This window comes from Protopterus annectens, chromosome 4.part0 (genome assembly GCF_019279795.1).
Source record: "Protopterus annectens isolate FY-2018-M chromosome 4.part0, PAN1.0, whole genome shotgun sequence".
Lineage (NCBI taxonomy): Eukaryota > Metazoa > Chordata > Ceratodontiformes > Protopteridae > Protopterus > Protopterus annectens.
In genome coordinates, this window is record NC_056733.1 from 1,952,749,358 (window position 1) to 1,952,777,227 (window position 27,870).

The window sequence follows — 27,870 nt, forward strand, 5'->3', positions numbered from 1 at the left end:
TACCCCTTTTTCACCACTTTCCTATCTCCCCATTTTCTTTTCTTTCAAAAAAATGAGCGCAGGGTTTAGTGGGAGTAAGCACTTTTAAGCAGGAGTTATCGGGTTTGTGCGAGTGTGCGCTTGTGTGCACTTAGCTAAGTATTGCTAAGCATCGCGCAAACTCACACAAACCCAGTTACAACTGCTTAACAGTGCCTTAGACACTCTGCATGGAAGGGCCCTTGCCCTGCTGAGCAGCAAAATAAAACACCTCTATCAGTCTCAAACACTGGACCTTGACTACACTACACTGCATGAAGTACCACTAAGCCACAGTAGACATACAACAAGTTGGTGCTGTAATAAATATATCATGCATTACAATGAGTGAATGTAAAGGGAAGATAGGAATGCCATAACACAAATCTTGTTCTGTGGATCTTTACCAGCAGTTGTTGTGGAATTGCATGCATACTTGCATGTCAGAAAAGGTGTATTAATACATATGCTCTGATTCTCTCACAGTCTCATCTTAATGTCTGTAATATATTACAGGTGTACCTCACTTATATGTACCATTCTAGCAGGAAATATTGTTACAGTAGCACTTTACAAACCCCACACAGTATCAGAGCAGGATAAATACTGGCATATTTGAATAGGGCAGAGGCCATACTTCCCAAATGTGACTTCTTGTCAGGGATGTCCCTGATTCGTAAACAAATGTTAGCTGTGTCCCTCTGAATCCCTCTGAAAAGTACTGACTTTAGGCAGAAAAGTGGGAAATTACACTTAATGAATAATGTCAATAAGTAAGAGTAGACACTACTTGCATGTCAGAAAAGGTGTATTAATACATATGCTCTGATTCTCTCACAGTCTCAACTTAATGTCTGTAATATATTACAGGTGTACCTCACTTATATGTACCTTTCCCTGAGGCTGTTCAAACATATACCTGAGTGTATCAGAGGCCTGGCAGAGGCAGAAACACACAGGCATATCAGCTTTTCTGCTGTTACACACTCTGCAAATAGTTTTGGAAGGAGTACAACACAGAAATATCAAAGGATGTAGCCATGTACTGGTAGCAACCAACTGTGACAATGCCATTGTTCCAGTGCTGAAAAGACCGGTGTGGTGCACAGACAAAGTATAATAGGCCAACCTCTGGCTACCATCTGGATATGTCTCCAGGTGTGAGCTACGCAGGCAGACTACTTGCCTTGATAGACTAACAGGTACACAGCAACCCTGTATGTTCAGCAAGATAAACATCACACAATAATAAATAATGCTATCTGTACGTCTGCACCCCTACCCAAAATAACAATATACCTGTATATTTAGGCTCTACCAAGGATGTAGGTAGGCATACTCAGTACTGAAATTTGTCCAGTTGTCTTGAGCAGCCTGTGCTAATGTCAACACAAAAAAAACACAAACTGTTCAAAAGTGAGTAAAGTAATATTAACAGCATATTAGTTCGCAAACAGTTCATGTGCCAGAAAAATACATTGCAATAACTACTTTTGTATGGCAGTTAATTGTCTAATTAGAAAAGAAAGTACATACTCCCATGTATCTTGTGTTAGCATTTGGAGGGGTGATTACAATTCTACACTGACAAGTGTGTACTAGAAACAGCAACATTCAGGTTTGAGTACAATATGCAAATCATTGGCTACATCCCTAGCTTCAGATATAAGAAGTATACCAACCTTCTGACTGCCACAACTGTGTCCACAGCAAACAAGCATGTGCCCTACTTTGGAAAGCTGAAAGGGCTATGCCTACCTAACTTAGCATTTTATAGCAGTGGGCTGCTATGACAGTGAGTACTGCAATTACCACACAGCAGGCTGCATGCAATTACTAAATGGTTGGCACCAATTGGTGCAAAGGCCATCACATGCACATGTGCAGATACCTAGAAAAGCAGGCTGTACCTGCTGTCCACACATGCAATAATATCATTGCAGTAACAGAGAGAGAGAGAGAGAGAGAGAGTGAGAGTGAGAGAGAGAGAGACAGACAGAAACACAGACAAAGACAAAGAGACAGAAACAGACAGACACAGAAAAGGAAAGAGCAACATCAACAGACAGAGAAAACCCCCCAAAAAATATTTCCTTTAAAAACAGACGGAACAGAGAAATACAAAGGAAAGGTATGTAACACATATGTATTTGCTGGCATGTAGTAGATGTTTTTGAAGAGTACTCTACATACTGTGAATCATCCATATGTGGCAGCAGTATGTATCTATATGTATCTGCACATGTGCATAGGGCAAGGGACATACTGCAACTGTTAGTGAAGGGTGTAGGTTTATATATATATATATATATATATATACATATATATATATATATATATATATAGATATATATATATATATATATATGTTGTTGAAGGTTGTTATGTGCATATTTCTATGTAGGTTGTAGTGTGTGGCAAAGAAAACAGCATGCAGTGCTGGTATATGACATGTGGTAGTTAAACGCTGTGGGTATGATTTGTCATTTTTGCAGTGTTGCAGCCAGTGAGGCCTACTAAAGCTACATGGGCTGAGGACACCTTCAATGCATTCTGCACAACACTGTTCATTATTATTACATAACTGTATATCTCACAACTGTCGCATAATTGATATTCCCACCATGAAAAGTGGACTGTATATGTGCCTATATGTATATCTATATGTACAGCAATGGATGTTTATATGTATGTGTGTATGTATGTGTGTGTATATATATATATATATATATATATATATATGAAAACATATATATATATATATATATATATATATATATATATATATATATACATATATTTATAGCTATAGATTAGATATATAAATATATATATATATATATATATATATATATATATATATATATATATATATATATATATATATATATATATATATATATATATATATATATATATATATATATATATATATATATAGAGAGAGAGAGAGAGAGAAACACAGGGTCATACTTACTGCGACAGGTGCCTGGTGACCAAGGCATGGACTGAAGCTCAGTGTTGACACTGCAGTGCCATCCCTTCTTGCCAAAACACTGTACCCATTAACTACCACATAGGAGGTAGTCTACCTAACACCGAAGGTGTGATAAGGGAACATGGAACACAGGTGGACAATAGCCTCCCCCTTGATAATCACAGTGCCACACTAGTCATGTAATCTGTCTACATGGTACACGTCATCACAAAATGTGTGTCATCTAGGGAAATATAGGTCAGTGTTCCCTTCTACTCATCACACTGAAAACCCATTATAGAGTACAATACCCCATGTGGTATGTACCTCACATGATAACTACAGCAACTGGAAAGGCCACAGACATACCTCACAAAGAGTAATACCAGCCTCAAACAGATGCCCTATGCAGACCGACCCACAAAACCACAGCTAGACTGTGTTGCATACCGCCTACCCAGAGGTGACCTCTGCCTAACATAAAGAGCTATGTCACACCCATAGCTGTTGGACATCCTCCACGTAAACATATTACAATCCCTCCAAGATACATGCTATAGGGCCCTAAACCTTGCCAGCTCACTGAACAGCACATGCTGGAGGGATAGATTCCAATCTCAGAGACATGCCATACTCTAGAACAAACCACCTATCAATAGCAATCAAAGCTCCTAATTAGCAGTTGTTATAAATACTCCCGATGATTCGTTGGGGGATAGGAAATACACCCCGTGTCTCTGTGGCTCTGGTTGACAGGGGCAAGTGAAATTAAATTACATGTGTGTCAAAGGCCTGGGTAGCGTATGGCTAGGCTGCTGTAGGCCCTAGGGCCAATAGCGTATTACCTACCTATGACACGATGCACACACACACATGTACTTAGTGCAATAATTGCTATGTGAGGTTGACTGAGTGTGATGGTGAATGTGTTGGGGAATGTGTGCAAGGTCTGTAAAGGTGTGATAGCTTAGTGTGAAATTGTTTCTATCATGGTAGTTTGTGTCCTAGCTGTGATCCCAGCAAAAGATGTGTATGCTATTGCTAGGCAGAAAAAGTAGTATGGCATACGGTGTGACATAGTCCCTTGTTGTCAACTGTGGTGTCCCATTGTAGGCTAAAGCAATACATGTATGCTTAGTGAGTGGTACTGCTGGTGAATCCAACTCCCATATGAACTGTAGTACTACCTGAAGCTGTAGGCCTAAACACTACAGTATGGTGTATGTTCACATTGCTTGGAAACACTGTTTTGTGTGTTCCCTGTAGTACTCACAGAATACATACCTCAGGCATAAGGTTTTGTAAGTAGTGACACTCATTACTGTATGGTACACAGGTAAAGCTCATCTGGGTTGGCATACATTTGTGTGTTGTATGTATGTCTGATGTGTGTGTAATTATGCCTGTACCATACCCTCAATCATATGTGTGTTACAGGGTATACGTGTGTATCTAGCAACATGTATAGTCTAGTACAGCAGTATGCCACCTATATTAACAACTGTGCACATATGTTAGGCAGGGGTTTGGCATCAACGACTAGGGTGGCATACTGGTAATACTATAACTGTACTTTACATTCATTGCAATGGATCACATCTTTCTTTATGCATTAGCTTTATATATACCTCCTGTGGCTAGGTGGTGCATTGTGTCACATACAGTGTGCCATGTACTGGTGTATAGTCTTACATACTGGCTTCTCTTTGCTGCTGTGCAGAACATGGTTTGATATATAGAGTGTGCCAGGCACTGTCAGACAGTTGTGGCCTGAGCACTAATATGTGTTATTGAACGTGTGTATCCTCTGACAGCCAATCGGATGCTATCTATGGCAGTTAATTGATATCTGTACTTTAGAATGTTAAGTGTGTCACATGACTTGCTCACACATATTGTTTAATTGTCTTCCAGGGGCATGGCCCACCAACGCAACCCATTTTATACAGCTGCAGAGGAACAGGAGATACACAGCAGCCTGGTGCAGCACTACACCCTGCTGCTCTCTAGAACAAGCCAGGATCAGCATGAGCGGACTGCACTGTGGCAAGATCTTGTTCATCCAGTAAATTACATAGGCATGCATAACCGGACATATGAGCAGGTACGCCATCACTGCAGTGATTTAATTAGACATGTCTGGCAGCATGCTTCTGATATCCATAGACAACAGCTTGCCACAGGTGGTGGGGTAGCCATTCATCCCCCCCTCACCAGAGTGGAGGAGCTGCTCATAAGCATGGTGGCTCCTGGCCAACAAAAGGAACAACAACATACATGTGTCATCATGGAGTCCGGAGCCACCCAGCATGTTGACATGGAGCATGCAGGTGACATGCCCTATCTGTAAACTACTGTTACCTGCATTGGTAGATTATGCATATGTGAGATGTGTACTGTGTGTTTAGAAGTTGTGCTGCCTAGTGTTGTGCAATACTGATATGTGGAATATAATCTGTATGCCTGTGACTGTCGACTGTTGTACTACCGTAGTTTAGCAAACTCACAGTAGCAATGCCACAGTTGTGGCCACTAACAAACTGTCTCATATTCTTGTAGGTCCCTCTGGTGTGACAGCAAGGCAGCCGGTCGATGCTGGTGAGTGCGTTATAAATGTAATATTGCTAATGAAATGTGCATGTCATAGGTGAGGTGTAGGCCATGTACACGTAACACACCTATGCATAATGCATGCTGTGCATGTTTGCTGTGAGACTATGCACATCTCAGTAATGTCAGTAGCTGCCTCAATCACATGCAATACACAGAGCATCGCACACAATTGTGGCAACACTGTACTGGACATTGGATAGGCATAGCTGATACACATGTACACAACATACACAACTTTGTCATATGCAGTACACCTTAACATGCTACACATGGCGTATCGAGACATCCGCTGTAAGGTCACACTTCAGTATCCCACATGTCATTCACACAGCTCACATTATATACCTGAGGGGTAGAGGCCTATTATGGGGCTGTGTGACACTCTTCAACACATAACACATTCATGTTAGGCAATGCTCTGTATTGGGAACCTTACAAACCCATGTAACAAGTGGCTGTGTAATTGTGAATGTAGCCACAGTACTGCAGTTCAGGTACAGCATGCTAGGTGGCAGTCTGGTACACATTAGTAACCTTGAATGACCACATGTTGCATGATGATGATGGCTCATAGTACTACACCCTATCCAGTTACAGTGACCAAAGTACTACACATAGCAGTCCTCAATGTTGTGTGTGTGCAAACATATGCACCTATACACAATATGCATAGCAATGACCATTTGTACAAAGTGACACATATATGTCTTGTAATGCTGTCACATGACACAGATTGGGTATGTGTGATGTTCAATGTTGCAGTCATGTTGTAGCATGCCATGTCATGGCTGGCACTGGCATGTCCACAATATGTCCTACACTCACCATAACCACTGTACAATGGCCATGTTGAGCAATGGTATTCCATCACGTATACATGCACCACTCATCCTGTGTGTATACATAGCATGCATGTGCTAAACCTGCATCCACAATTATCTGCTACAGACACAGACACTGTAATCAGAAATGGATATCTATGTGACACACAGATACACATCCAGCCATGGTATGTATACCTGTGAGTGATGGTGCACAAGCATTGCAGACCTTTTAATACTTGCACAGCAATGTTGTGTCCATGTACACATTGAGTTCCAGGGTGAGACCAATCACTGAACAAAAACACACATGCATCAAAGCCATGTATACTGTTAATAACAAGGGCTGTCTACACTCGCACTGCATGGTCTTGAGCAAAAAATTTTCTGCATGCTGACATGTGTGATATGACTGTTTGCCTTATGATACTGTAGCCCACCTTAAACCACTATTGAGTATGTTTTGGATTGCTGGTGGTGTGTGTGGGTATCTGCTGTAGTGAGGAGTGTATTTGTGTGCATGTGTGCATGTGTGCTTGTGTTCATGTGTGCATTTGTTCATGTGTTCATGTGTTCATGTGTGCATGTGTTCATGTGTGCATGTGTGCATGTGTTCATGTGTGCATGTGTGCATGTGTGCATGTGTTCAAGTGTTCATGTGTTCAAGTGTTCATGTGTTCATGCGTTCATGTGTGCATATGTGCATATGTGCATGTGTTCATGTGTTCATGTGTGCATGTGTCCATGTGTTCATGTGTTCATGTGTGCATGTGTTCATGTGTGCATGTGTGCATGTGTGCCGACATCATGTACAGGTTGTAAAGTGTGTTTCTTGTCTTCCTCCCACAGGTGCTGTGTTAGGGCTGGTTCACTGCAGCAGGGAAACTGATGTCACTGAGCAACATAGTGATAATGAAGATTGGTATGTGGAGGCACATGCGTGTTTGTCAGGGTCTGTCATTGGGCCACCAGTCGACAGTACACAGCTGTCCACCCCATCCATGCATAGAGTCATACTGCCAATACATCCATCGCCAATGCCCATAGCTGAGGGACAGTGTACAGTTGGCATTGGCCAGGACAGTGTGGTATCCATGGCACATGCATCCCAACACAGCAGCCATACCCAGATGTCTGGAAGGGTACCACATAGGCAGATGTCTGGGGGTTCTCGTAGGAGCACTGTTGCTCATCATGCCACTGGCAGACGTGCCACAGGTCTGACCACGTCACGCATGTTCCAGGCTGTCATGGTGGCACAGGCACATATGGAACGCTACACCAGACAGAGACTAAGGGCACAGAGGGCAGATAACACCACCGTCATTGACAGTATCCATGACCTAGCAGATGCCATCTGTCATTACACGGAGGTCACTGATAGACGTTGGGGAGATATTAGATGTCCTCCGCAATGTCATGTCCATGTGTCAGGACAGTGCAGAACGGTTGAGATGTCAACGTGGATGTATGCCAGCAACATCAGCAGCTGGCAGTCGCCGCAGACATCCCTCAAGTCACAGCCACTCCTGTAGTGCCAGTACCAGCCCCAGAAATGTTGGGGGTGGGCTGTCCATAGAACATCCTAGAAGACCATGTGCGCGTGGCTCTGGACAGTCCCAGCATGGACCTGTGTCTAGTGTACATCCATCCACCTCTGGGGATAGTAGCCAGTCTGGCTTAGTACCTGATAGTGTCAGTAGCAGCCCTGCCAGGCACAGGTACCATATCCGTGGCCAGAGACACTGATCTGTAAAGCCTCACAGGTACAGTCTGTGGCTGTCCCACAAATATCCATATATGGCAGTCACATGGTGGAACTGTGTGCATGCAGACACACACACATACTCCAGACACCTAGGGCTAACACATACCCACACACATTACAACAACATTGGCCCATTCCAGTATTCTTGCCCCTCACACACACACACACACACACACACACACACACACACACACACACACACACACACACACATGTCAAGTGGATGGCTCACTGTAGGCCTCTGGCAAACCAACAACACACCCTGTGCATATGATGAAACCTGTGCCACCTCCTGTCATCTGTAACATCAATGCAGGAACAGGCTACCATGGTGCTGATGCACAGGGTGTCTATATAGCAGTATAGCAATGTTAGCATGTTGTCAGCAGTAGAATGTAATGATATTCTTGAAGGTGTAGCTGAGCAGGCATGATGTATTAAAGCTATGATTGTCATTGTAGTGTTGTTTACACCAGTGTTGGTTCCAATTGTGTATTGTCTGGCCACATGCCACTTGGCTGATGTTTGCAGTATTGGTAGCATGTGTTAGACAGTGGACAGTATGTGTGGGATGTGTGTAGCACAGATTTTCATGTGTACAGTTGTGAACATGGTGGAGGTGCACTGTCTGCATATACATGCATAGTGGACACATGGCCAGGGTGACATGCTCTGTATTACACATTAACACTCCATAGTTTCTATTGGTGGCCAGTATGCATTGTACTACACACATTCCGGAACCTGACTACACATGTGTGTATGACATGGTTTGACACTATGCTGTGGGTGATACTGTTACTACCTGTCATTGTTTTGCATTCTGGTAGTATACATCACTTCCACAGCCTGAACATAACCAATCATTAGATGATGTCTTGACAACCGACACACAAATGTAGGACACACAGCAACATTTGGATCATTCAGGTACTATACTATGCCAGTAACCACTGGTATTCACCTGCACCCATTACTGACACCACTCCTGTTTGGCATATAGCTCTCTTAGGTACAAACAATCACAGTAGGGATATGTCCGTCCACGTCTGGTAATGCATACTGTGGCCTATAATGCATTCTCCGGATGACACACACATCCTGCACAAGGGTATCATACAGACAGATGCCTGTTGTCAAACCCATGCTGGAAAGCTATAAGCCAATCTAAGCATAGTCATCCACCTTTACGGAACATATTATCCCCACAGTACCACATAGGTAGTAGCCAACAACATGATGAACAGGTACCGATGTGTACATGCAACAAAGTGTTACATCATCTGTCCTTTGTTAATCACATTTCCAAAGGTATTTTGAGATCCCTCGGTGGATCACATAAGCAATAAGGGGTCTGCATGCATATCTACAAAGGTTGTTCAACACCTGTTATGAATAGTCATCATTGACAGACTTTGCTGCGTTTGAACAGGTCTGACATATACCTCGGCCATAGACCCTCACACACACATTCCAGTTGGAACCATAATGATTTTGTGTGACACAGATGACCTAGGCCAGGGATCACTGCAGTGGCTGGGCTTGTCACAAGCATACAGATGTGACCTAAGGTCTGGGAAGCAGCAGCACAGTCTGGCAAGGATGACAGCTGTGTTCTTGGAGAAAGCAGGGTTCCTACACATGCAATCATTGAGGTAACATGTACGTATATGTATTTGCCACACAGCTAGCTCACATGTGCAATGCATACTGATATGTCATACAGTAGTAAAAGCAAAACCCCCAACACATTGACCAAGTGTCACACACACTCACCAAGTGCAGGATTCAAACCCCTACTTAACAATACTAGAGGAGTACGCATTAACATGACATATTATACATATTACTGGGAGTTCTCTTTTCCACAGGTATATTTGTAGGAAGGTGACATCATCAGACTTGACAAAGGTTAGTTTAGCACCTTTGAGGTGTTTCACTACTCTCCTATAAGGTTGTTCCTTCCCAAGGAGACCACATACAAACACACACACACACAGTTGTCTAGTGCAGGATTCAAACCCCTACCTAATTACTTCATGATACTAGAGGCATACGCATTAACATGATGCGCTATACATATTACTGGGAGTTCTTTTTTCCACAGGTATATTTGTAGGATGGTGACATCATCAGATGTGACAAAGGTTAGTTTACCTCTTTTGAGGTGTTTCACTACTCTCCTAAAAGGTTGCTCCTTCCCAAGGACACCACACACAAACAGACACACAGTTGTCCAATGCAGGATTCAAACCCCTACCTAACTACTTCATGATACTGCAGGAGTACGCATTAACATGACGTGCTATACACATTACTGGGAATTATCCTTTCCACAGGTATATTTGTAGGATGGTGACATCATCAGACTATACGAAGTGGGTTACATTAGGTGACATTAGATGGGCTACATTGAAGGAATGTCTAAACACTTTGGGCATGTGATCATCAAAGGTGAGTTTACTATCTACCTGTGTCCCCAGGGCCATAATGACTTTCTCCGTACATGCTGGATTACCACCTATGTGGTAATTTGTGTGCACTTTGTTTTACCCAAAGGGGATGACTATGCATTCTTTGACATTCAGCTTGAGGGCATTGTTTTGACACCAGATATCTGTCTCTGTAAGACACTTCTGAAGGATGTCTGTGTCAGCTGAACATTTGATTATGGATCACAGTTACCATTCATTTGCAAACCTGTTCAGTCATACACCTGCCATGCTTGCCTGTACCTCTGAGCAGTATCTACTGAACAGGTGGGGTCCCAGGGCCAAGACCTGTGTGATGCCATTTGTGACTGGCGTAGAGATTGACATGGCACCCACAACTATGAACATGTGTGTTTGATCTGTGAGCCACTTGGCCACCCATCCTGTGACATAGCTGTTAATGGTCAAGCTGGTACACTTGTCCATGATGACAGAGTGGAGAATGGTGTAATAAGCCCTTAGTGAGGTCCAGGTGGCCGTGTGGACTACTTTCACCTCCATCTATGTTCATGGTAACTGTTTTAAATAACTCAACTAGGTTTGGGAGCCAGGCTCTGCCTTTAACAAGGTGAAGTTGTATAGAGTCCAGTGTCTGGAGATCTCCAATGTCTCAGTGTCTGGGTTCCATGACAATTGGCTCAATAGCTCTGTAGACCCGGCTGAGTAGACATATTGGGCAATGGTTTCCAGGTTCTGTTTTGGCACACCCTTTGTGGAGCTGGATGACTGTTAGTGTATGCCATTCTTTGGGGACATAGCCTGTGGTACGGTTGAGTCTGGACAGTGAATGTAGGTGAGTGTGTAGTTCCTTACGGGCCTAGTGTAAGACGCAGCCTAGGACAAAATACAGTCACACTGATGCTATGTTCTTAGCTTTGGTGAGGGCTGTCTTTACCTGCATGTCCATGATGTCTGGGTCTCTGCATCCTTCTATGATGGACACAGGCCCTTTTGGATGTGATGGTGGGGAGTTTACACTGAACTTGTCCCCCTGGATGTGGGCAATGAAAGTTGGTTTGGTGTATTTTTTTCCTTTTTTCAGTAGCTGACAGCATATTTGGAAGTTGACACCTACATGTCTGGTTTAGCTACCGAAGGCTTTGTGGTTGTTATTCTTACATTCCTTGGCTATTTGTCTTTAGAAACCGTCCTTGGATTATTTTATGAGCGGTCATTGTTTTTTCCTGATAATGATCAGTGATGCCTTTCCTTTAGTGAAGTTGGATCTATCATGTGTTCGTTTCCTCCTTCTCTTGTTTAGCTTATTTATGGACAACATACACCTGCTTGTTGTCCTATTTTTGGAGGAGTGCATCTTGGTTTTATTTGTGATGTCTCATTCCATGCATCCCTGTATATGCTCATAGGATGCACTTGTAAATGTTTCTGCAGATTGCATACCATTATCCTAAAGCAAGAGGTCTTTGGAACTTTCCACTTTGGTCTTGGGATGTGTGCAGTTTGCTTTTGCAAACGTCTTCACAGTGGTTTCATTGACTGGGTGTGGGTACGGGATATGGATGTCCAGTGTGATTACTTCATGATCTGATATTCCCAGCAAGGGGTTTATCTCTGTTGTAGAACACTGGTACCCCATGTTGGTGATGATCATGTCCAGTATGTTGTCAGCTGTAGTGGGCGTGCTGACCAGCTGTTCCAGGGTGTTAGAGTTGGGCAAAGGACATTGTATACGAGTAATTCACACACTCAATGTTTTGGTAGTTGTAATCTCCTCATATAATGGTGTTTGATAGGACCTTTATATTTGCCATTGTTCTCCGGAATACTGAGTGAGGTTCCTGAGACAAGGTACATGATCTGTAGCAGGCTACAGTCTGATGGGCAGCTTTGCCCAATGTTAGTTGCACTTGCATGGTCACCAAGACCTCATGCTGTGCCAGTAACCCGAAGGTGTGGATATCCATAAGGTAAATGGCTACACCCCTTCCTTTTGTATTTCACTCATGGTTTTGGGTCCAAAGGTCAGAGTGATTGTGAATGTTTTACGTGGATCATATCCAACAGCTCTGTGTTTGACATAGCTTTGTATGTTAGGCAGTGAACACCTCTGAGTAGGCGATATGCAAGAGAGTACGGATGGAGCATTTTGCAATGGTCTGTGTATGGCATGTATTTCAGGCCACTAATGCTCTTTGTGAGGTATTGCTGCTGGCTTTCCAGTTGTTGTAGTTGTCTTGTGAGGTACATAGCAACAGTGGTGTTGCACTCTTTTATAGTTCTAGTGAGTGGTGAGTAGAGGAGAACACTGTCCTCTTTTTTTCTGCATGAGATGCATTTTTTGATGAAGTGTGCCACATAAGAGGGTTTCCTGACTACTGTGGGAATGTGCTTATCACAGTTGTATCCACTGTCCACCTGTGACCCAGGGTCTCTTGTCACACTTACAGTATGAGGTATACTACCACATATGTTGTAGTTCTTGGCTACAGGGATTTTAACAAAGGTGATGATAATGCACCTTTTGCCATTGAGCTATAGCCCATGGCTTGGACAACAGCCATCTTTCTCAGTGAGGCCCTTTTGTAGGATGTCCACATCTTTAGTGTTTACAATGATGGCTCCTAGTTTGCAGTCCTCTGGAAACTTCAGTAGCCACAGACCTTCCATGTTAATGTTTACTTCAGGGAAGTAGATACTACACAGCCTGGGCAGTTATCTAGTCCCATGGCTGCTGTGATAGTGGCTACGGAGAGTGTTTTTTACCTGTGCAGCCGTGATGACAGCAACTTTGCATTCTTCCATTATAGACATGTGCTCTTTCTTGGGTGAGAGGGGGGTAAAGTTAACACTGATCCTATCTGCCAGAATGTTGCCAATATCAGTTGGCTCTGTACATTTAGTGCCATTGAGCTGTAACTCAGAACAGATCTGAGTGTAACCATGACTTGGACCTGTCTGTTGGGCAGACATCTCCTGCGTAGACAGTATGCAACAGAGTACAGCTTGGGTTACATTCATTCTTGTTGCATGGGGCAACTATTTGAAGCCAGTAATCCTCTTGTTAAGGTACTTCATTGGTCTTTCTTGCTGCTGAACATGCCTAGTCAGATTCATCGCAAGTGTGTTGTAGTACTCTCTGACAGGTCTGATTACTGCTGAGTAGTAGCAACCTCCTTTGACCTACATGCACAGGCCTTGGCAGTTTGTGTGAACACATAGCAGGATTTTCAGACCACTTTGTGAATGTGTTTCTGGAAGCAGAGATGACTATACACATTTGTCCATAGATCCCTTATTATCACATCCGTATTTAGCCTAAGTTTGTGAGCATGCCCAGTATGACCTTTCAGTGTGATGCTGAATGAAATCCACTACATTTGTTGGAGTGTGTGAGCACGCACAGTATAGACATTTATACTATATGTGTATGGTAAATCAAGGTGTATTTTTACAGCAGGGCTCACCTTTGTGTCATAGATTAACAGGGATCATGCTCTGCCTGCAGGGCTTCCATGAGACACTTTGCATAGACTTATCAACATTTCTGCATACAGGGGGGTCAGGTATTCTCTGTACATTTCTACCCGTGGGCACAACGGATTGTTACTGTGGGCATACATAGGATGTGGGTTTCACCTGACACTTATACACATTTGCTGTGCCTGCACTGCTATATACAGGACACCATTACAGTCTGTACTGTTGCCTATCGTACTGGCTTGAGGCATACTACTGTACTACAGATCTTAGCATCCATTGTCACATATATTAAGCTTGCGACTTCATAGCCTACACAACCCACATCACAACGCCTGGCCTGATGTTCTCTGTCTGCATAAGTGTGTGGGTGAGGTTAACCATTTGCCTCATTAGGGGCATGATACAGCATTGCTTTGTGTTTGCATTAGTGTACAATTGTCCTGCTGTGTCTGTGCCACTGTAATGCTATCATGGCTTAGTGGTTCAGTACTGTGACTATAGTGCACAGTATCCTGGGTTCAAACCTTGTCACTGCTTTTTATTTTCATGCTGGCCAGATCAGACTGCTTAAGGAACAGTAAAGCAGTTATGAGCATGTTTAACTGACTTTGCTCAACTTTGCCCGACCTTGGCCAACATTGCATGAGCAATTTTGTTTACATATACTAGATATTGGTAATAGCTGCTTAGCACTGCTTTATATTGCTTAAAACATGCAATCATGCCTCAGGTGGTGCTGCAGGGCTGCCTATGTCAAATGCACATACTACACTTCCTATACATGTTTGGAAACAGCTAGTGTCAAGTTAGGCATCCCTTTTATTTTATGTGTGAGTCAGAGAGAGGTATCATTTCCAGGGTTCCTCCGGAGGCAGTGTATGTGCTATGCATTGCCTCTTTGCCAAGGTCAAGGCATACTGGGCACTCCTCCTTCAGCCTACTGGGGCTGGCTCAGGTTGTTCCGCCTCAGAGTCACACTGTGCCTGTGCAGGCCTTGGTAATGGTGGGGGGCTGTTTGTCCCTGCCCCATGCTGTTCCTGCTGCAGCTGTGTTCGCAGGATCATATTGTGTAGCATGGCACATACCATGACAATTTGGTTACATGTTGTTGGTGAGTACTGCAAGGCTCCACCAGATGTGTCCAGGCACCGGAACCATGACTTGAGCATCCCAAACACTCGCTCGATTACATTTCATGTTTGTGAGTGTGCCTCATTATGGAGTTCTTGTTCAGCTGTGTGTGCATTTCTGATGGGTGTCATCAGCCACGGCTCCAGTGCGTATCCAGCATCCCCCACTAGGTGATCGTCAGGGATGTCTCCATTGGTAAATATCTGGTACAGCTGCGTCAGATGCTAGATATGGGAATCGTGGTAGCTTCCAGGGCAGCCAGCACACACATTCAGTATTATGCCCTGGGCATTGCACATGACCTGGCAGTTGATGGAGTGGAAGCCCTTGTGGTTGATGTAGGCCCTACCCCGCTCACCGGCTGGTGCTTTGATGTGTATGTGCATGCAGTCAATTGCACCCACTACCTCAGGGTATTCTGCTATTTGCTGGAAGAGATGCATATTGCTGGCCAATACCTCACGGGAATTGGGGAAATATACATGATCACCGACATGTGCTGACATGGCATTCAGGAACTGGTGCAGTACCCTGGATGCTGATGCCTGTGAAATCCCCATCATATCACCAGTTGGTCTCTGGAAGGTACCTGTTGCTAGTATTCTTAGGCCAACGCATACCTTGGTTTCCACTGGGATGGGTTCCCCTCTGTTGGTTCTGTGTGTGAGGTGGGGCCTGCACAGCTCGACAATTTGCTGCAGGAGCTCTCTGTCCACTCTATAGCGCTCCACTACCTCCAGCTCATGTAGCCCCTGGTAGGTTACCCTGGGTCTGTACAGTCTTCTCCGTCTCCTCACTGTGGGTTGCTCAGCAGCATTCGCAAAGGCACCACCCTCAGCATCTTGCACATGTTGCCTTATAACAGCAATGGCAGCCCCTAACATTTTTACGTCTCTGTTTAAGCTTTTTAAGTTTTCACTTCTCTTTGTTGACTGCAGTGCTGCAGTGTTTCTGAGAAAAACATGGGGGAATGTTGTTTGCAGAGTTTTAAGTGCTGGGCTGGGCTACTGTACTGCCTGTGTAATTGGCTGATTCTGATTGATTTCACTTGGCAGCTCTGCTAGTTCTCCTTGGTTAACTTCCTACTACTTCTTTTCCTTCCTTTTCCCTTTCTGTTTCCACAGGGGCAGTGCCACGCAAACAAGCACAAACACGCGCACACGAGCGCGCACACAGGCTTACACAAACTTACACAGGCTTAGGCGGGTGCACATTCATGTATACAAGCTTAGAAGGCCTAACACAGACTTACACAGGCACACACCTGCGCACACAGGCTTAGACGGGTTTACACACGCACACACGCACGCACACATGCACACACAGTGTAAGTAGCTTTGCAAGAAATTTTTGTGATAGCCATGGCATACACCTTCAGTTTCTGGGTTTCAGTTTAGACAACTGTAGACACACCTCTCCTAGTCCTGAGTAACTCACAGCAAACACATGCCACTCTGCTCCAATAAGCTTACAGTCTTTTTGATACGTACCCCCTCATGATGTCACCCATTTTCTACTCTGTTCCTCCCCTTATCCTACTCTTACACTCTAGGGACATGGTTCACATAGCAGGAAATATTGGGATTCACTATCATTATCCTCATTTGCATAGGATTGCCTACTAATGCTTGGTTACATCTCTCACACTGAGCTTCCACCCTTAGCAACCGCTACCCAGTAGCCATGTTGTCTTCAGCCTGCCATTCACTTGCATGGCAGATGAATATTTTTAATTAAATCATATTTGTGGCTTTTAAATGCTTGATTTTCTGATGCGGCGCAGCACTACGCTTAAACATCGGAGATCGAGGAAAAAAAATTACTTTTTATTATTTTGCAACACATAAAAATGCCAATGACCATATATTTGGCCTTTGGTATATTTCATCAACTGGATGCATCCTTTATTTGGAGCTGTCATGGCTCCGTTTTGCTATTTGCAGAATGGTATTCAGTTGCCAACCGAGTACATTTCTACAAATAACACTACTCTTACTCGGACAGGTTAGTGGTTCCTGGATCGCAAATTTACCTAATTTGCATAGCTTTTAACAGCAAATGAGGTAATTTGCATAAATTAACCCTGTCCATGCAAGAGTCGTTATAGGAGTTCTCTTGCACGCCCCTGCCAGCTGTTCCTGGATCGCTCGGCAGACATGTTGGCTGCATGGAGTCTTACACTACTCTTAGACTCCATGCAAGCCTTTGTGAATCCAGCCCTCTGTCTTTACATCAGTAACGTTCATTGCAAACAACAGGCCACACCAACAGTGTCCCTTCATATAGGCCATACGGGCTAGAACTTCTAGGTACACCAGTCACACAAGTTCTTCCTCCTAGCCTTATCTGTTTATTCAGTCATTTTTTAAGAAAACATTGCTGACATGGAAGGTGATAAATTGTTCCTTCAATAGTATATTTTATTCATATCACTACCCACACAATAAATGTCCATTTTAACCATGAAAGTTCAGAGATTGTCATTAATCTTTCAAAGATCAGCTGGTATGCAGTGAAACTTCCATAGCTGAAAATGTAGGAACTACAATTTCCTCAGCTCAAGTGGCTCACATTTTTCTACAATGATAACTGCTGATGCTATCACAACTTTCAAATACTGTAGATGCAATTACTCTTTCTCTGTAATTTTGCTTATTTTTAATAAGCTACACCACAAACATCTCCCATTAAACTTCGATTTCCCACTTTGTATTAATAAAGTTATCTTTTAATTATCAAGACTGCAACATATAACTACAAAATGTGTAAGAAAAATTACATTTTCCTTAAATCTTACCACAGTCAGTGTGTTGAACACTTTCCTTCCTTCTTATACCTTAGTATTTCACAGGTTAAAATTAATGCCCAATAAGCTGAGATAGCACCATCTAAAAACTTCATTGTATACTTCTCTGAAAAAGGAATTTACAATAATGTATAATTTCTTTACTAATATGTTTGTGCTGCCTGCATCTTTCAGCTTCACTTTGGGAGTCTCCTCATCCATTGTGCGTAACAAGCTCTGCTTCCACCCCTGGAATAACTGCAACCCAAATTCAGGGCTGGTGAGCAGATTGCAACACAAGGAGCAGTGTCATATTGCTACTACAGTGTTTTTGAACATCCTAGCTTTCTATCCCTTTTCCTCACCTATAACTCCAGGGACTTAAATGCAAATGGGACAGGCTGGTGTGTCATCCCACCATCACTATGACTCAGCCAGTGGTGGTGTCTCCCTTGAGGCAATGCCCCTGTGCCTTTCCAACTTCTACTAGTGACTGACTATGTGATAATCTTGAGTGAACACCCTCAGCTCCAGTATTTGCATACCTATTCCTACAAGCCAGTGCCTAAGACACCAAAGCAGCTATTCCAGGCCCCAAGATGACAGTTAGAGCATTATCCCTCTATATTATGGTGCACTAAAGCTTTATCCTTCTGTACCATGTTGCTTTTTTAAATAAATAGTTGCTTACGTATGTCCCACAAATTAAGTCTCCATTATTTCTACTTCACAATGCTTCTAGTAATTATCTAAAGCCTATGGATTCCTTCTTTCTCTTACCAATATAAAGTATAATGAAATCCACCACCCAACACACTGGATCATGTCATTGAAAGCTATGTATTTCATTCATGAAACAAGTCTGTACTGTTTTCATTTGCAATGTAAGTGTAAATTTCTTGCACCCTTATCGGTTTCAATTCAGTGCAAAAAATCACCAAAAAGTCCTATCCCCAATTTTTAACAAGTCGTCTAAAAAATACTAGTTTTATTTTATTTATTTATTTTTTTGCTTGCTGTTGAAATCATTTACCATGTAACATTCTTAAATACCAAAATTCCATACTGACTTTCCTTACCAATCCTTCTCAGTTGTACTTCTTTCCTGCTTAATAATACATTTCATATCTTACAAATTAAATCAGATTTATAATTTCTAAACCTTTGAAAAAAATAATGCCATTCTTGAAACTATTTATATTACATGAAATAATATTAATTTTCTGTTTGTATTCCCCTTTTCTTTTTTTACACTAGAAGGGGGAACTATTTCAAATTGGTGTTGGCTTAGAATCTGTATGTATTCACACAGATTTGCATTTGTATTTCAGCTCAGGAAGTATATACTAGTGCCTTCCTTTTATGTGTTTTTACAACCCTTGACTTGTATAGCTTTCCAAAAATTAAAATTACTGTACAACAGCCAGGTGGTAGTAGGTGTTAGCAGGTAGCATAAAGTGTTGCATCCCGGTAGTCTAAAAATAAGGGGTTTGAAAGTGCCAGGGTTCACAACAAAGACTAAAGTAGATTGTGGCACCTAGGTAGAACTTGAACTCCTTCTGAAAGTTAGTGGACTCAGCATATGGCTGGAGTGATAGAGGTGTTGTATATTGTTGAGCCCTGCTTGATCAACACAGTAGAGTATTTCAAACATTTGAGGATGGTTACAAATATTACAAGGGCCATATTGAGAAGTTAGCAATATCCACAATTATGATTTGTGTTCATTACTCAAATCCTGTCTACTCAAATCTGACTGGCATAAGAGTTTGGTCAGTATTTTACAGAAAAATGCACTTCTTCTTTGTGAGCATGCAAACTTTTTTATTAAAATAATAGAAATATTTGTTGGATTTTCTTCTAACTTCACCAATGAACTATGCCTCTTATTCTTGCTCCTGCAGCTCCTTTCATTTCTATAGGTAGGAGCTATAATACCCTGCCTTAATCCTCAAGTCTGGTGAGATCTCCAAAACGGAGTAGGCCCCTACTAGTACTACCTAATGTGAGACTTCCAATCTAGTGACAGTACAGCCAGGAAAAGGGCCTCACACTGCAACCAAAATAATGATTTATAACTATATTGGGAAGCATTGTAAGAATGGAAAGAATATGCAATGACTGTGATGTGTGTCACAACATGGTCCTATGCATGCCATCACTATGCATCATTTTCAGAACTCATTGACATGCATGCCAGTGAGGCAGCATGCACTGCTTTGGAAGCTTTGCCATCAACATGTTGTGACTGATGGCCGCACTCCCCACCTAAGGACTGAGATTCAGCACCAGCAGCTTGATCCATCAGCAGGGCCAAGCTGCTTTATTGATGAGGCTCAGTATTCTAACCCAAGTCTCACGGGCCACAGTAAGGGATCTATCACTCTACTTACTTCATCAAGCCAGTAAATTACCAGTGTGCTTGCTGTTATGTGTGCTTTTAGCTATTCTAAATGAACTATTCTGGCTGTATGTACCAACATTGCAGGACGAAAAACTCGGGGGAAAAACCTACTAGCAATTTAATTGTTTATAGAGATGTAAAGATTGTTACTAAGCTAACAACTGAGGGGTCCTTTTGTAAGCCTTGCCAAGTTTTACAAAAAGAATAATGATGTCCTCTATCTGAATAGGACATTTTGGGGCCAGGCATTTATAAGTTAACTCTGTCAATAAGAGACATGGGTGCCTGGCCCTATGTAAATTTCCGATTCCCCATCCACTGCTCTAGGTTGTGCTTAAACTGGGTAATAGACAAACTCAGATTCACATGGATGGGAAGACTGTTCCTGTTTGTCTGTGAGCAAACTAAACAAAGTATTTCACATACTTGTACAAGCTTATGAGAACACACATGACTGATATGAGCAGGCTTTTACAGCCGAAACATTTAAAGGACACAATTATGAAATGTATCAAAAAAAGCCTCTTAAGTTTCTTCATGGTTACAGTTTGTACACTGATAACCAGTTATCTTCTTGTTCTTGAATAAACATAAACGTTATGAAAATGAGAACTCCTTCAGCCTAGGCAATAGTCTAAAGATAACAAGTTGCTGTGATACATCACCTCATATTCTTATTTGTTTCACTATACAACATCACATTCAAAAAGGTACCCAGGAAAGGTGGAAAAACTGCAATCCACAGCATCGATGGCAATAGTTTAATGTGAATAACACCAACACATAAACGCCTTCACAAATACCACTGTGTTTTTGTATCCAGTATACAGACCATCACTGAAGCTGTGGATTGCTGTTTTTCCACCTTTCCTGGGTATTTTTTTGAATTTATTATTGGTGACTGTTTGGTGCCTTGAATTCAGTTCTTGTCGGAGGTTTCACTATACTATATATATATATATATATATATATATATATATATATATATATATATATATATATATATATTATATATAGTAAATGTATACAGACACAAACACTTCTAGGGCTATAGATGAATGAAAAAAGGTCTACTGGTGGGTAAAGTTCAAAATGTAGGAAAAATGAAACTGGAAACTGGAAAAACAAATCCAACCAACATGGCAGCTCTGTCAAACAAGAAAACTTTAATATAAAGTAAAATAAAACTGTGGTGAGTGCTTTTGCCGTGATAAATACCACTTCTTCAGACGAAACAACTCTTTAAAAATTATGCACTTTAAGAACTGTTACAACAAATCAAAAGCTCCAAAAAACACACGTGACTATAAATACACACCCACTTCCCATTCATAAAAGACTTCCAGTCATAAAAAATTAGCCAAGCACATCAACATCTTAGCCCACATGATATCAAAAGAGGTTTGACTGAAGAAACCTTATTCAAACCTGGAGGAGTATCTGCCGTAAAGTATATAATCCAATGTAATTCAGAACACTCACTTCTGTTAATCGTATCACCATCCCTTATGCTAACATCAAGCACTTCTAAAACTGTAAATTTAAAACAGTGTTTAGAACCTGCCTCTATTACATGTTTAGCTGAGGCATTCTTTAATTTTCCATTCTGAATATCGCCAATATGCTCTAAAATTCTTTCTTTAAATAATCTGTTTAACTTCCCAATATAGAAACAATCACACCTTTGGCATTTCACATAGTAAATAGTGTTAGGAGTTTTACAGTCTGCATAAAATAAAACTAAATAAGGATGATGAGAATAATAGGTATAAGCCAAAGCTGTCTAGGAAAGAAAACTTTACAAACTCATATGTATACTTCAGTAGTAATCACCCCTTCCACCAAAAGAAAAGCATTGTTAAAGGGCAAATGATCCAAGTGGCCTGTATGACTTCTGATTTAGAAGGCCTAAAAAATGAATTCAGTTTTATTCCCAGTCTTTTTCTTGAACGTGTCTACCCAGAACCACTAGTGAGAGTGACAATGGAAGGAATTTTGACAGGGTGGGGTAGAAAGTATATTCCCCTTTTGGGTTCCAACAATGTACTTGTGTTAGAGGGGTCACACAAAACCAATGGTAATGATCAGTGCAAAATCATTAGTGTGACACCACTAGAAGACCAGAAACTACACACATAAGAACATTTTCATAGGGCACTTGTTTTGAAATATAATAACAGTACAAGTGAGATACAAAAAATAATTCCAAAATAGTGGGAAATCTTTTCCAAAATGCCTTCTAGGTTAGAATTTTTTTCTAAACCCCCATTAATTAGTTATAGAAGTGGAGTGAATATGAAATAATTTTTGAAAGTGGGTTAAACAGAGGTAGTAATGTAAGTACCCAAAGAATGGTGGACACATAAATGTGGGATGTGTAGCCGATGTGAATATATGGCTGATTGTGGAGAGTTGCAGTTATCCTCACTACAAACCCCTATGAGAGATACTAGGTACTTTAGTTGTCTATCTAAAGGTGTTGTATACCTGGCTGAAACAAATGTTCTATATAGGCATTTGAATGAATGTGAATGGGGACGTTTAAATTATGGGTACTTGAACAAACTGAGCCCTGTGCAAGAGGTGGACAATGGGAATCCTGACTTGAATACCATCACCTGATATTGCAACTGCGCCTAAAGGCAAGTATGGCTCTGGAACTAAATGGGTAATTGTCCTTAGTGCCAGTTTTAAAAGTGAGGCCAGCCAAGTTATAGCTGTTAGAATCTATTTGAAGGCTTTTAAAAAGTTTGAAAAAAAGCAAATATGACCTGTCATGAAAGCCATTGGGGTTAGTGAATCGGATTGGAAGACTGTTTTATTTGAATAAACATTACAATAAAATAAACTTTATTTAAACAAATGTCACAAATGTGATTTTGGAATAAACAATTTGCTAACTTACATGGATTTATTTGTTTGAATTTCTACTTTCATTTTATTGCTCATTGGAAAGTCACGCTCTTTTTTTTGAGTTTTACTTTAGTGTTTTTTTTGAGTATCCTACCTCAACTAACAGCAGCTCTGAGTTTTGGATTTGTACAAATGTGATTTTGTTCAATGTATGCTATAAGAAAATGACATTTGTTATGACCAATGTTTAAATAGAGCATAAATACAATATATATATGGACTTGAATATCTGATTGGAATTGTAGGCCGATGTTTAAAGGATTTTATGAAGTTTTATGTGAAAAATTAGTGAAGTATTAAATGTGCTTTAAATTAATGTGTAGGAAATGTAATTGTACTAGCATGTAGTCTTTTGCATTTTGAATTAGGATGGCATATAATAGAGTGAATTTTCTGAACTTGTATTCTGATGGAGTGTTTTACAGATAAAAGTGCTAAATCATTTAGTAAAAAATATTTGAGAAAATGACGAGGAGTATTTTTTCAGGGTTAGCCATTCTGAGGTATTGCTGTGGTTATTCATTTATAGTGCCTCAGTTCCTGCATTTTTTTTTTTTTGGTTATTGCTCTCTAGACTAGGTTAGACTGTGCTAAGAATTGATAGCAGTGCTGTTTAATGTGCAAGCTAGTGGTTCCAATCATGTCTCCATTCAATTGTTTTGTTTCAGCTACATTAAGTTACAGGTTTCAGGTCAAAGGGCAGTTTTATAAAAAATGCTTGTATCTGTACAGGGCACTGCTAATTATTGATGTAAATACATTAAAAAAAAAGATTTTTGGGAGTATAGTGTGATAACAAAACAGCTTAAACAAACTAGCTTGACAAGGGAATTTTGAGTATTAGAGACTTATAAAATGATTTAAAATAAAAATAAAAAAATAAAGCACAACTAAAGCAGTAACGCTCTAAAACAGTTAGCTGAAGTGCAAAACAGTAAAATATATTTTTTTCTGCCAAAGATGGAGCAGGCTTAAATCATGACCCAGTCATTATGTGGTGCCAAGCAGATGACAGCTCTGGAAAAATGATCAGGAGGCAATTTATAGTAAGGAAGGTTTTCACAGGTGCACTACTGGTTTTACTGGATTTATGGAAAACAGTGAGTAGGAAAGTACCTAAATAGGTTACACTACAGACAATAGCAATGAAAAAGCTGAGGGAGGGAAATTGGAAGCCAGATTACCATTAGGGGCTGAAACTTCCGGTAAATTCATAACATTATTGCAACAATGACTACTAGTCATGGTTCCATAGTTTTCACTGACTTCTTTTAAAATTAGTGTAGGAATTGCTCCTTTTACTTGACTCTCGAGTCCAACTTCTATGCCATCTTTTTTTTACTTCTGTCTCTCTGCTTTAGATGTAGCAAAAAGGAAACCTAATTATTCTATTCAAAATCTCAATTTCAGTCAATTTGGTCAGATATATTAAGTAAAGTAAATTATTCAGTGTGTGTAACCATAATGTTCCACATCTCTTTAGAACACAAGATTATGCTAGCAGTCAGTTAAGACTACATTCACAAATGCTTCTCTCTGAAGGGTTACTTTCATATCCCATATTAACATAAACACTGAATTCATTTTTGTTAGGTTCTCAGTAACTCCAAAATATTTTCATATATTTATGGTGGTTATGCAAAAAAAGTCAACTTTCTCTACTAGATGTAATATTTGGGGGTATTATTAACTTGCATCGTATGCACTTTTTGCATGCATCAATATATAATATATATTCAATTTACTTTCACAAGAAAAAAAAAAACTGCTGACTCAAGGCTGTATACTTAAAATCACTTTTTCTAGATATGAAATAAAAATCATTTCGCGAATGATTTCTCAAGGCGTACATTTTGAAAAAAAATGTCCTTCTCTTAGTTATGCATAAAAGTTTACATGCGTCCTTTATCACTCTAGACTGCCTACAAGTCAAAGGATCTATGATAGTCTGGTAAGTTTCAGACAAGAGCTTCTGTCCCAGCTTTTACATTTGAGCATTCCTAATCAGGCTTACTTCTACAGGCCCCAGCCTTTCGCTGTCTCTCCATGATTCTACTGCTCCCTATAGGACAGGCTAACGTATACATTACTTCAAACATACCCTCTCCTCTCAAAAAATGACCCTGTCTTCCTATTTGTCTGCACACACACACACACACACACACACACATATATATATATATATATATATATATATATATATATATATATATATATATATATATATATATATATATATATATATATATATACACACACATATTTATTTAATTATTTATTTTTATATCATGCCCCTTAACCTCTTAGGGTAAGAAATCTGGACAAAATAATAAATAATGGAGGGACAAATGCCCAAAAATAGGGACAATTTTTAAATATTGCTCTTATAAACTTAGAAAGTTAAAGGAATTACAGTTTTCTGTTAGCAGGTATTTTTCTGAAGGGTATGAATTCTAAAACTTAAATGCCTGTCATTATTTTCTGACTTCCATCTTCAATGATTTGCCAATCATTTGCAAGAAAACCAAAAATTTATGAGGAACACATGGAAAATATTGGGCAAAAATCTAGACAGTTGACAGGTATACCTTACACACACATTAAGTTTTATAGTCTTCAATATGCACGTCATCAGGATCTCATAATATTGACAAAATATCCCTCAGAATTTCTAAAACCCATCAAACTTATCATCTTTACATACAAATTAAAAAATGCTAATATAAGAGGGCTAGTCCTACTCTACTCCAATCCAGCATAACATTAAATACACTAACTCTGTGGTCACACACCAGTGAAGAAAACAAATAAGTCCCTCATTCCACTATGTTATGATCTTGGGAAATGCATGAGTTAAGTCTTTCATGTGTAGGTTCATAGGTAGATACTAGGCTATCTGCCTGAGGGCATTTATATGCCTATCCAGAGTGTGTCAGCTTTTGACGCCCCATTGATTAATTAACTGAGCCTCTGTCAAGAAGAGCCAATAAAGTGATCCCAGGGGTGTATTTTCTGTTACCCATCCACTCGTCATGGTTTCTCTTGAAGAGTGTTAGTGAGGGGCTCTGCCTAATGTAGTTAAGAATTTTGTTCCAAAGCATGGGGAGTCTCTGTGACAGGAATCTATACCTCCAACATGTTCTATTTATTGTTGTGGTGAGGTTTAGCTCACTAGAGTGAGTGGCTCGCAGAGACTTGGATTTCTTTAGGTGGAGCATGCTCATCAATTCTGAGTTGGACATGGCTTTGTAAGTCAGGCAGAGATCACCTCTGAGTAAGCGATATGCGACTGAGTACAGCTGGAGTTTTTCCAGTCGGGCTGCATAGGACATATGTTTGAGGTCAGTAATCCTCTTGGTGAGGTACTTTTGTGGTCTTTCCATCTGTTGGAAGTGTCTTGTGAGGTACATCCCAAATGGGGAATTGTACTCTACGATGGGTCTGATGAGTGATGAGTAGAGGGGCACTATAACCTTTTTATTTCTAGATGCAAACCCTTTAGTAATTAGAAGGCTACATAGAAGGATTTCCTAGCTACTTTGGCAATATGATTGTCAAAGGAGAGATTACTATCTGCCTGGGTCCCCAGATCTCTTATTACCTCTTCTGTATTAAGAGGGCTGCCACCTATGTGGTAATTCATGGGTGTTTTGTTTTTCCCAAATGGGATGACTATGCATTTTTTGGCATTTAGCTTGAGAGCATAACTTTGACACCAGGTGTCCATTTCAGTAAGGTCTTTTTGGAGAATGTCCGTGTCAGCCAGAGAGTCAATTATAGCTCACAGTTTGCAGTCATTGGTGAACTTGGTTAGCCATAGTCCTTCTGTGTTTGCCTGTACTTCTGAAAAGTATATGCTGAACCGTAGGGGTCCCAGGACCGAGTCTTGTGGGACACCACTTGTGACTGGTTTAGAGTTGGACCTGGAGCCTGCTATGCTTACCGTGTGAGTTCTGTCTGTAAGCTAGTTGGCAACCCATCTTGTGACGTAGGGGTTTATGTTCAGGCTGGTGAGTCTATATATTCCAGACTGGGTAATGGTGTCAATAGCCTTGGTGAGGTCAAGGTAGGCTCTGTGAACTACCTTCCCCTTATCTATAGCCTTGGTGACTGTCTCGAAGAAGTCAACCAGGTTTATTAGGCATGATCTGCCCTTAACAAAGCCGAACTGGGTGGGGTCAAGTGTTTGGAGGTTCCCATTGTCTTTGTTAATGAGTTCCATGATGATGTGCTCCATAACCTTGCAGACGAGGCTAGTCAGGCTTATGGGGCGATAGTTCCTGGGGTCAGTTGTGTCCCCTCCTTTGTGGAGCAGAATAACCATTGCTGTGTGCCATTCTATGGGCACGTAGCCTGTGGAGAGACTGAGGTTGAACAGTGTGTTTAGGTGGGGGGGGGGGGGGTTAGTTCATTCTGTTGTTCATGCAAGATGCATCCTGGGACACCATCAGGCCCCACTGATGCTGTGCTTTTGTCTTTTGAAAGGGCTGTTTTCACCTGTGCATCT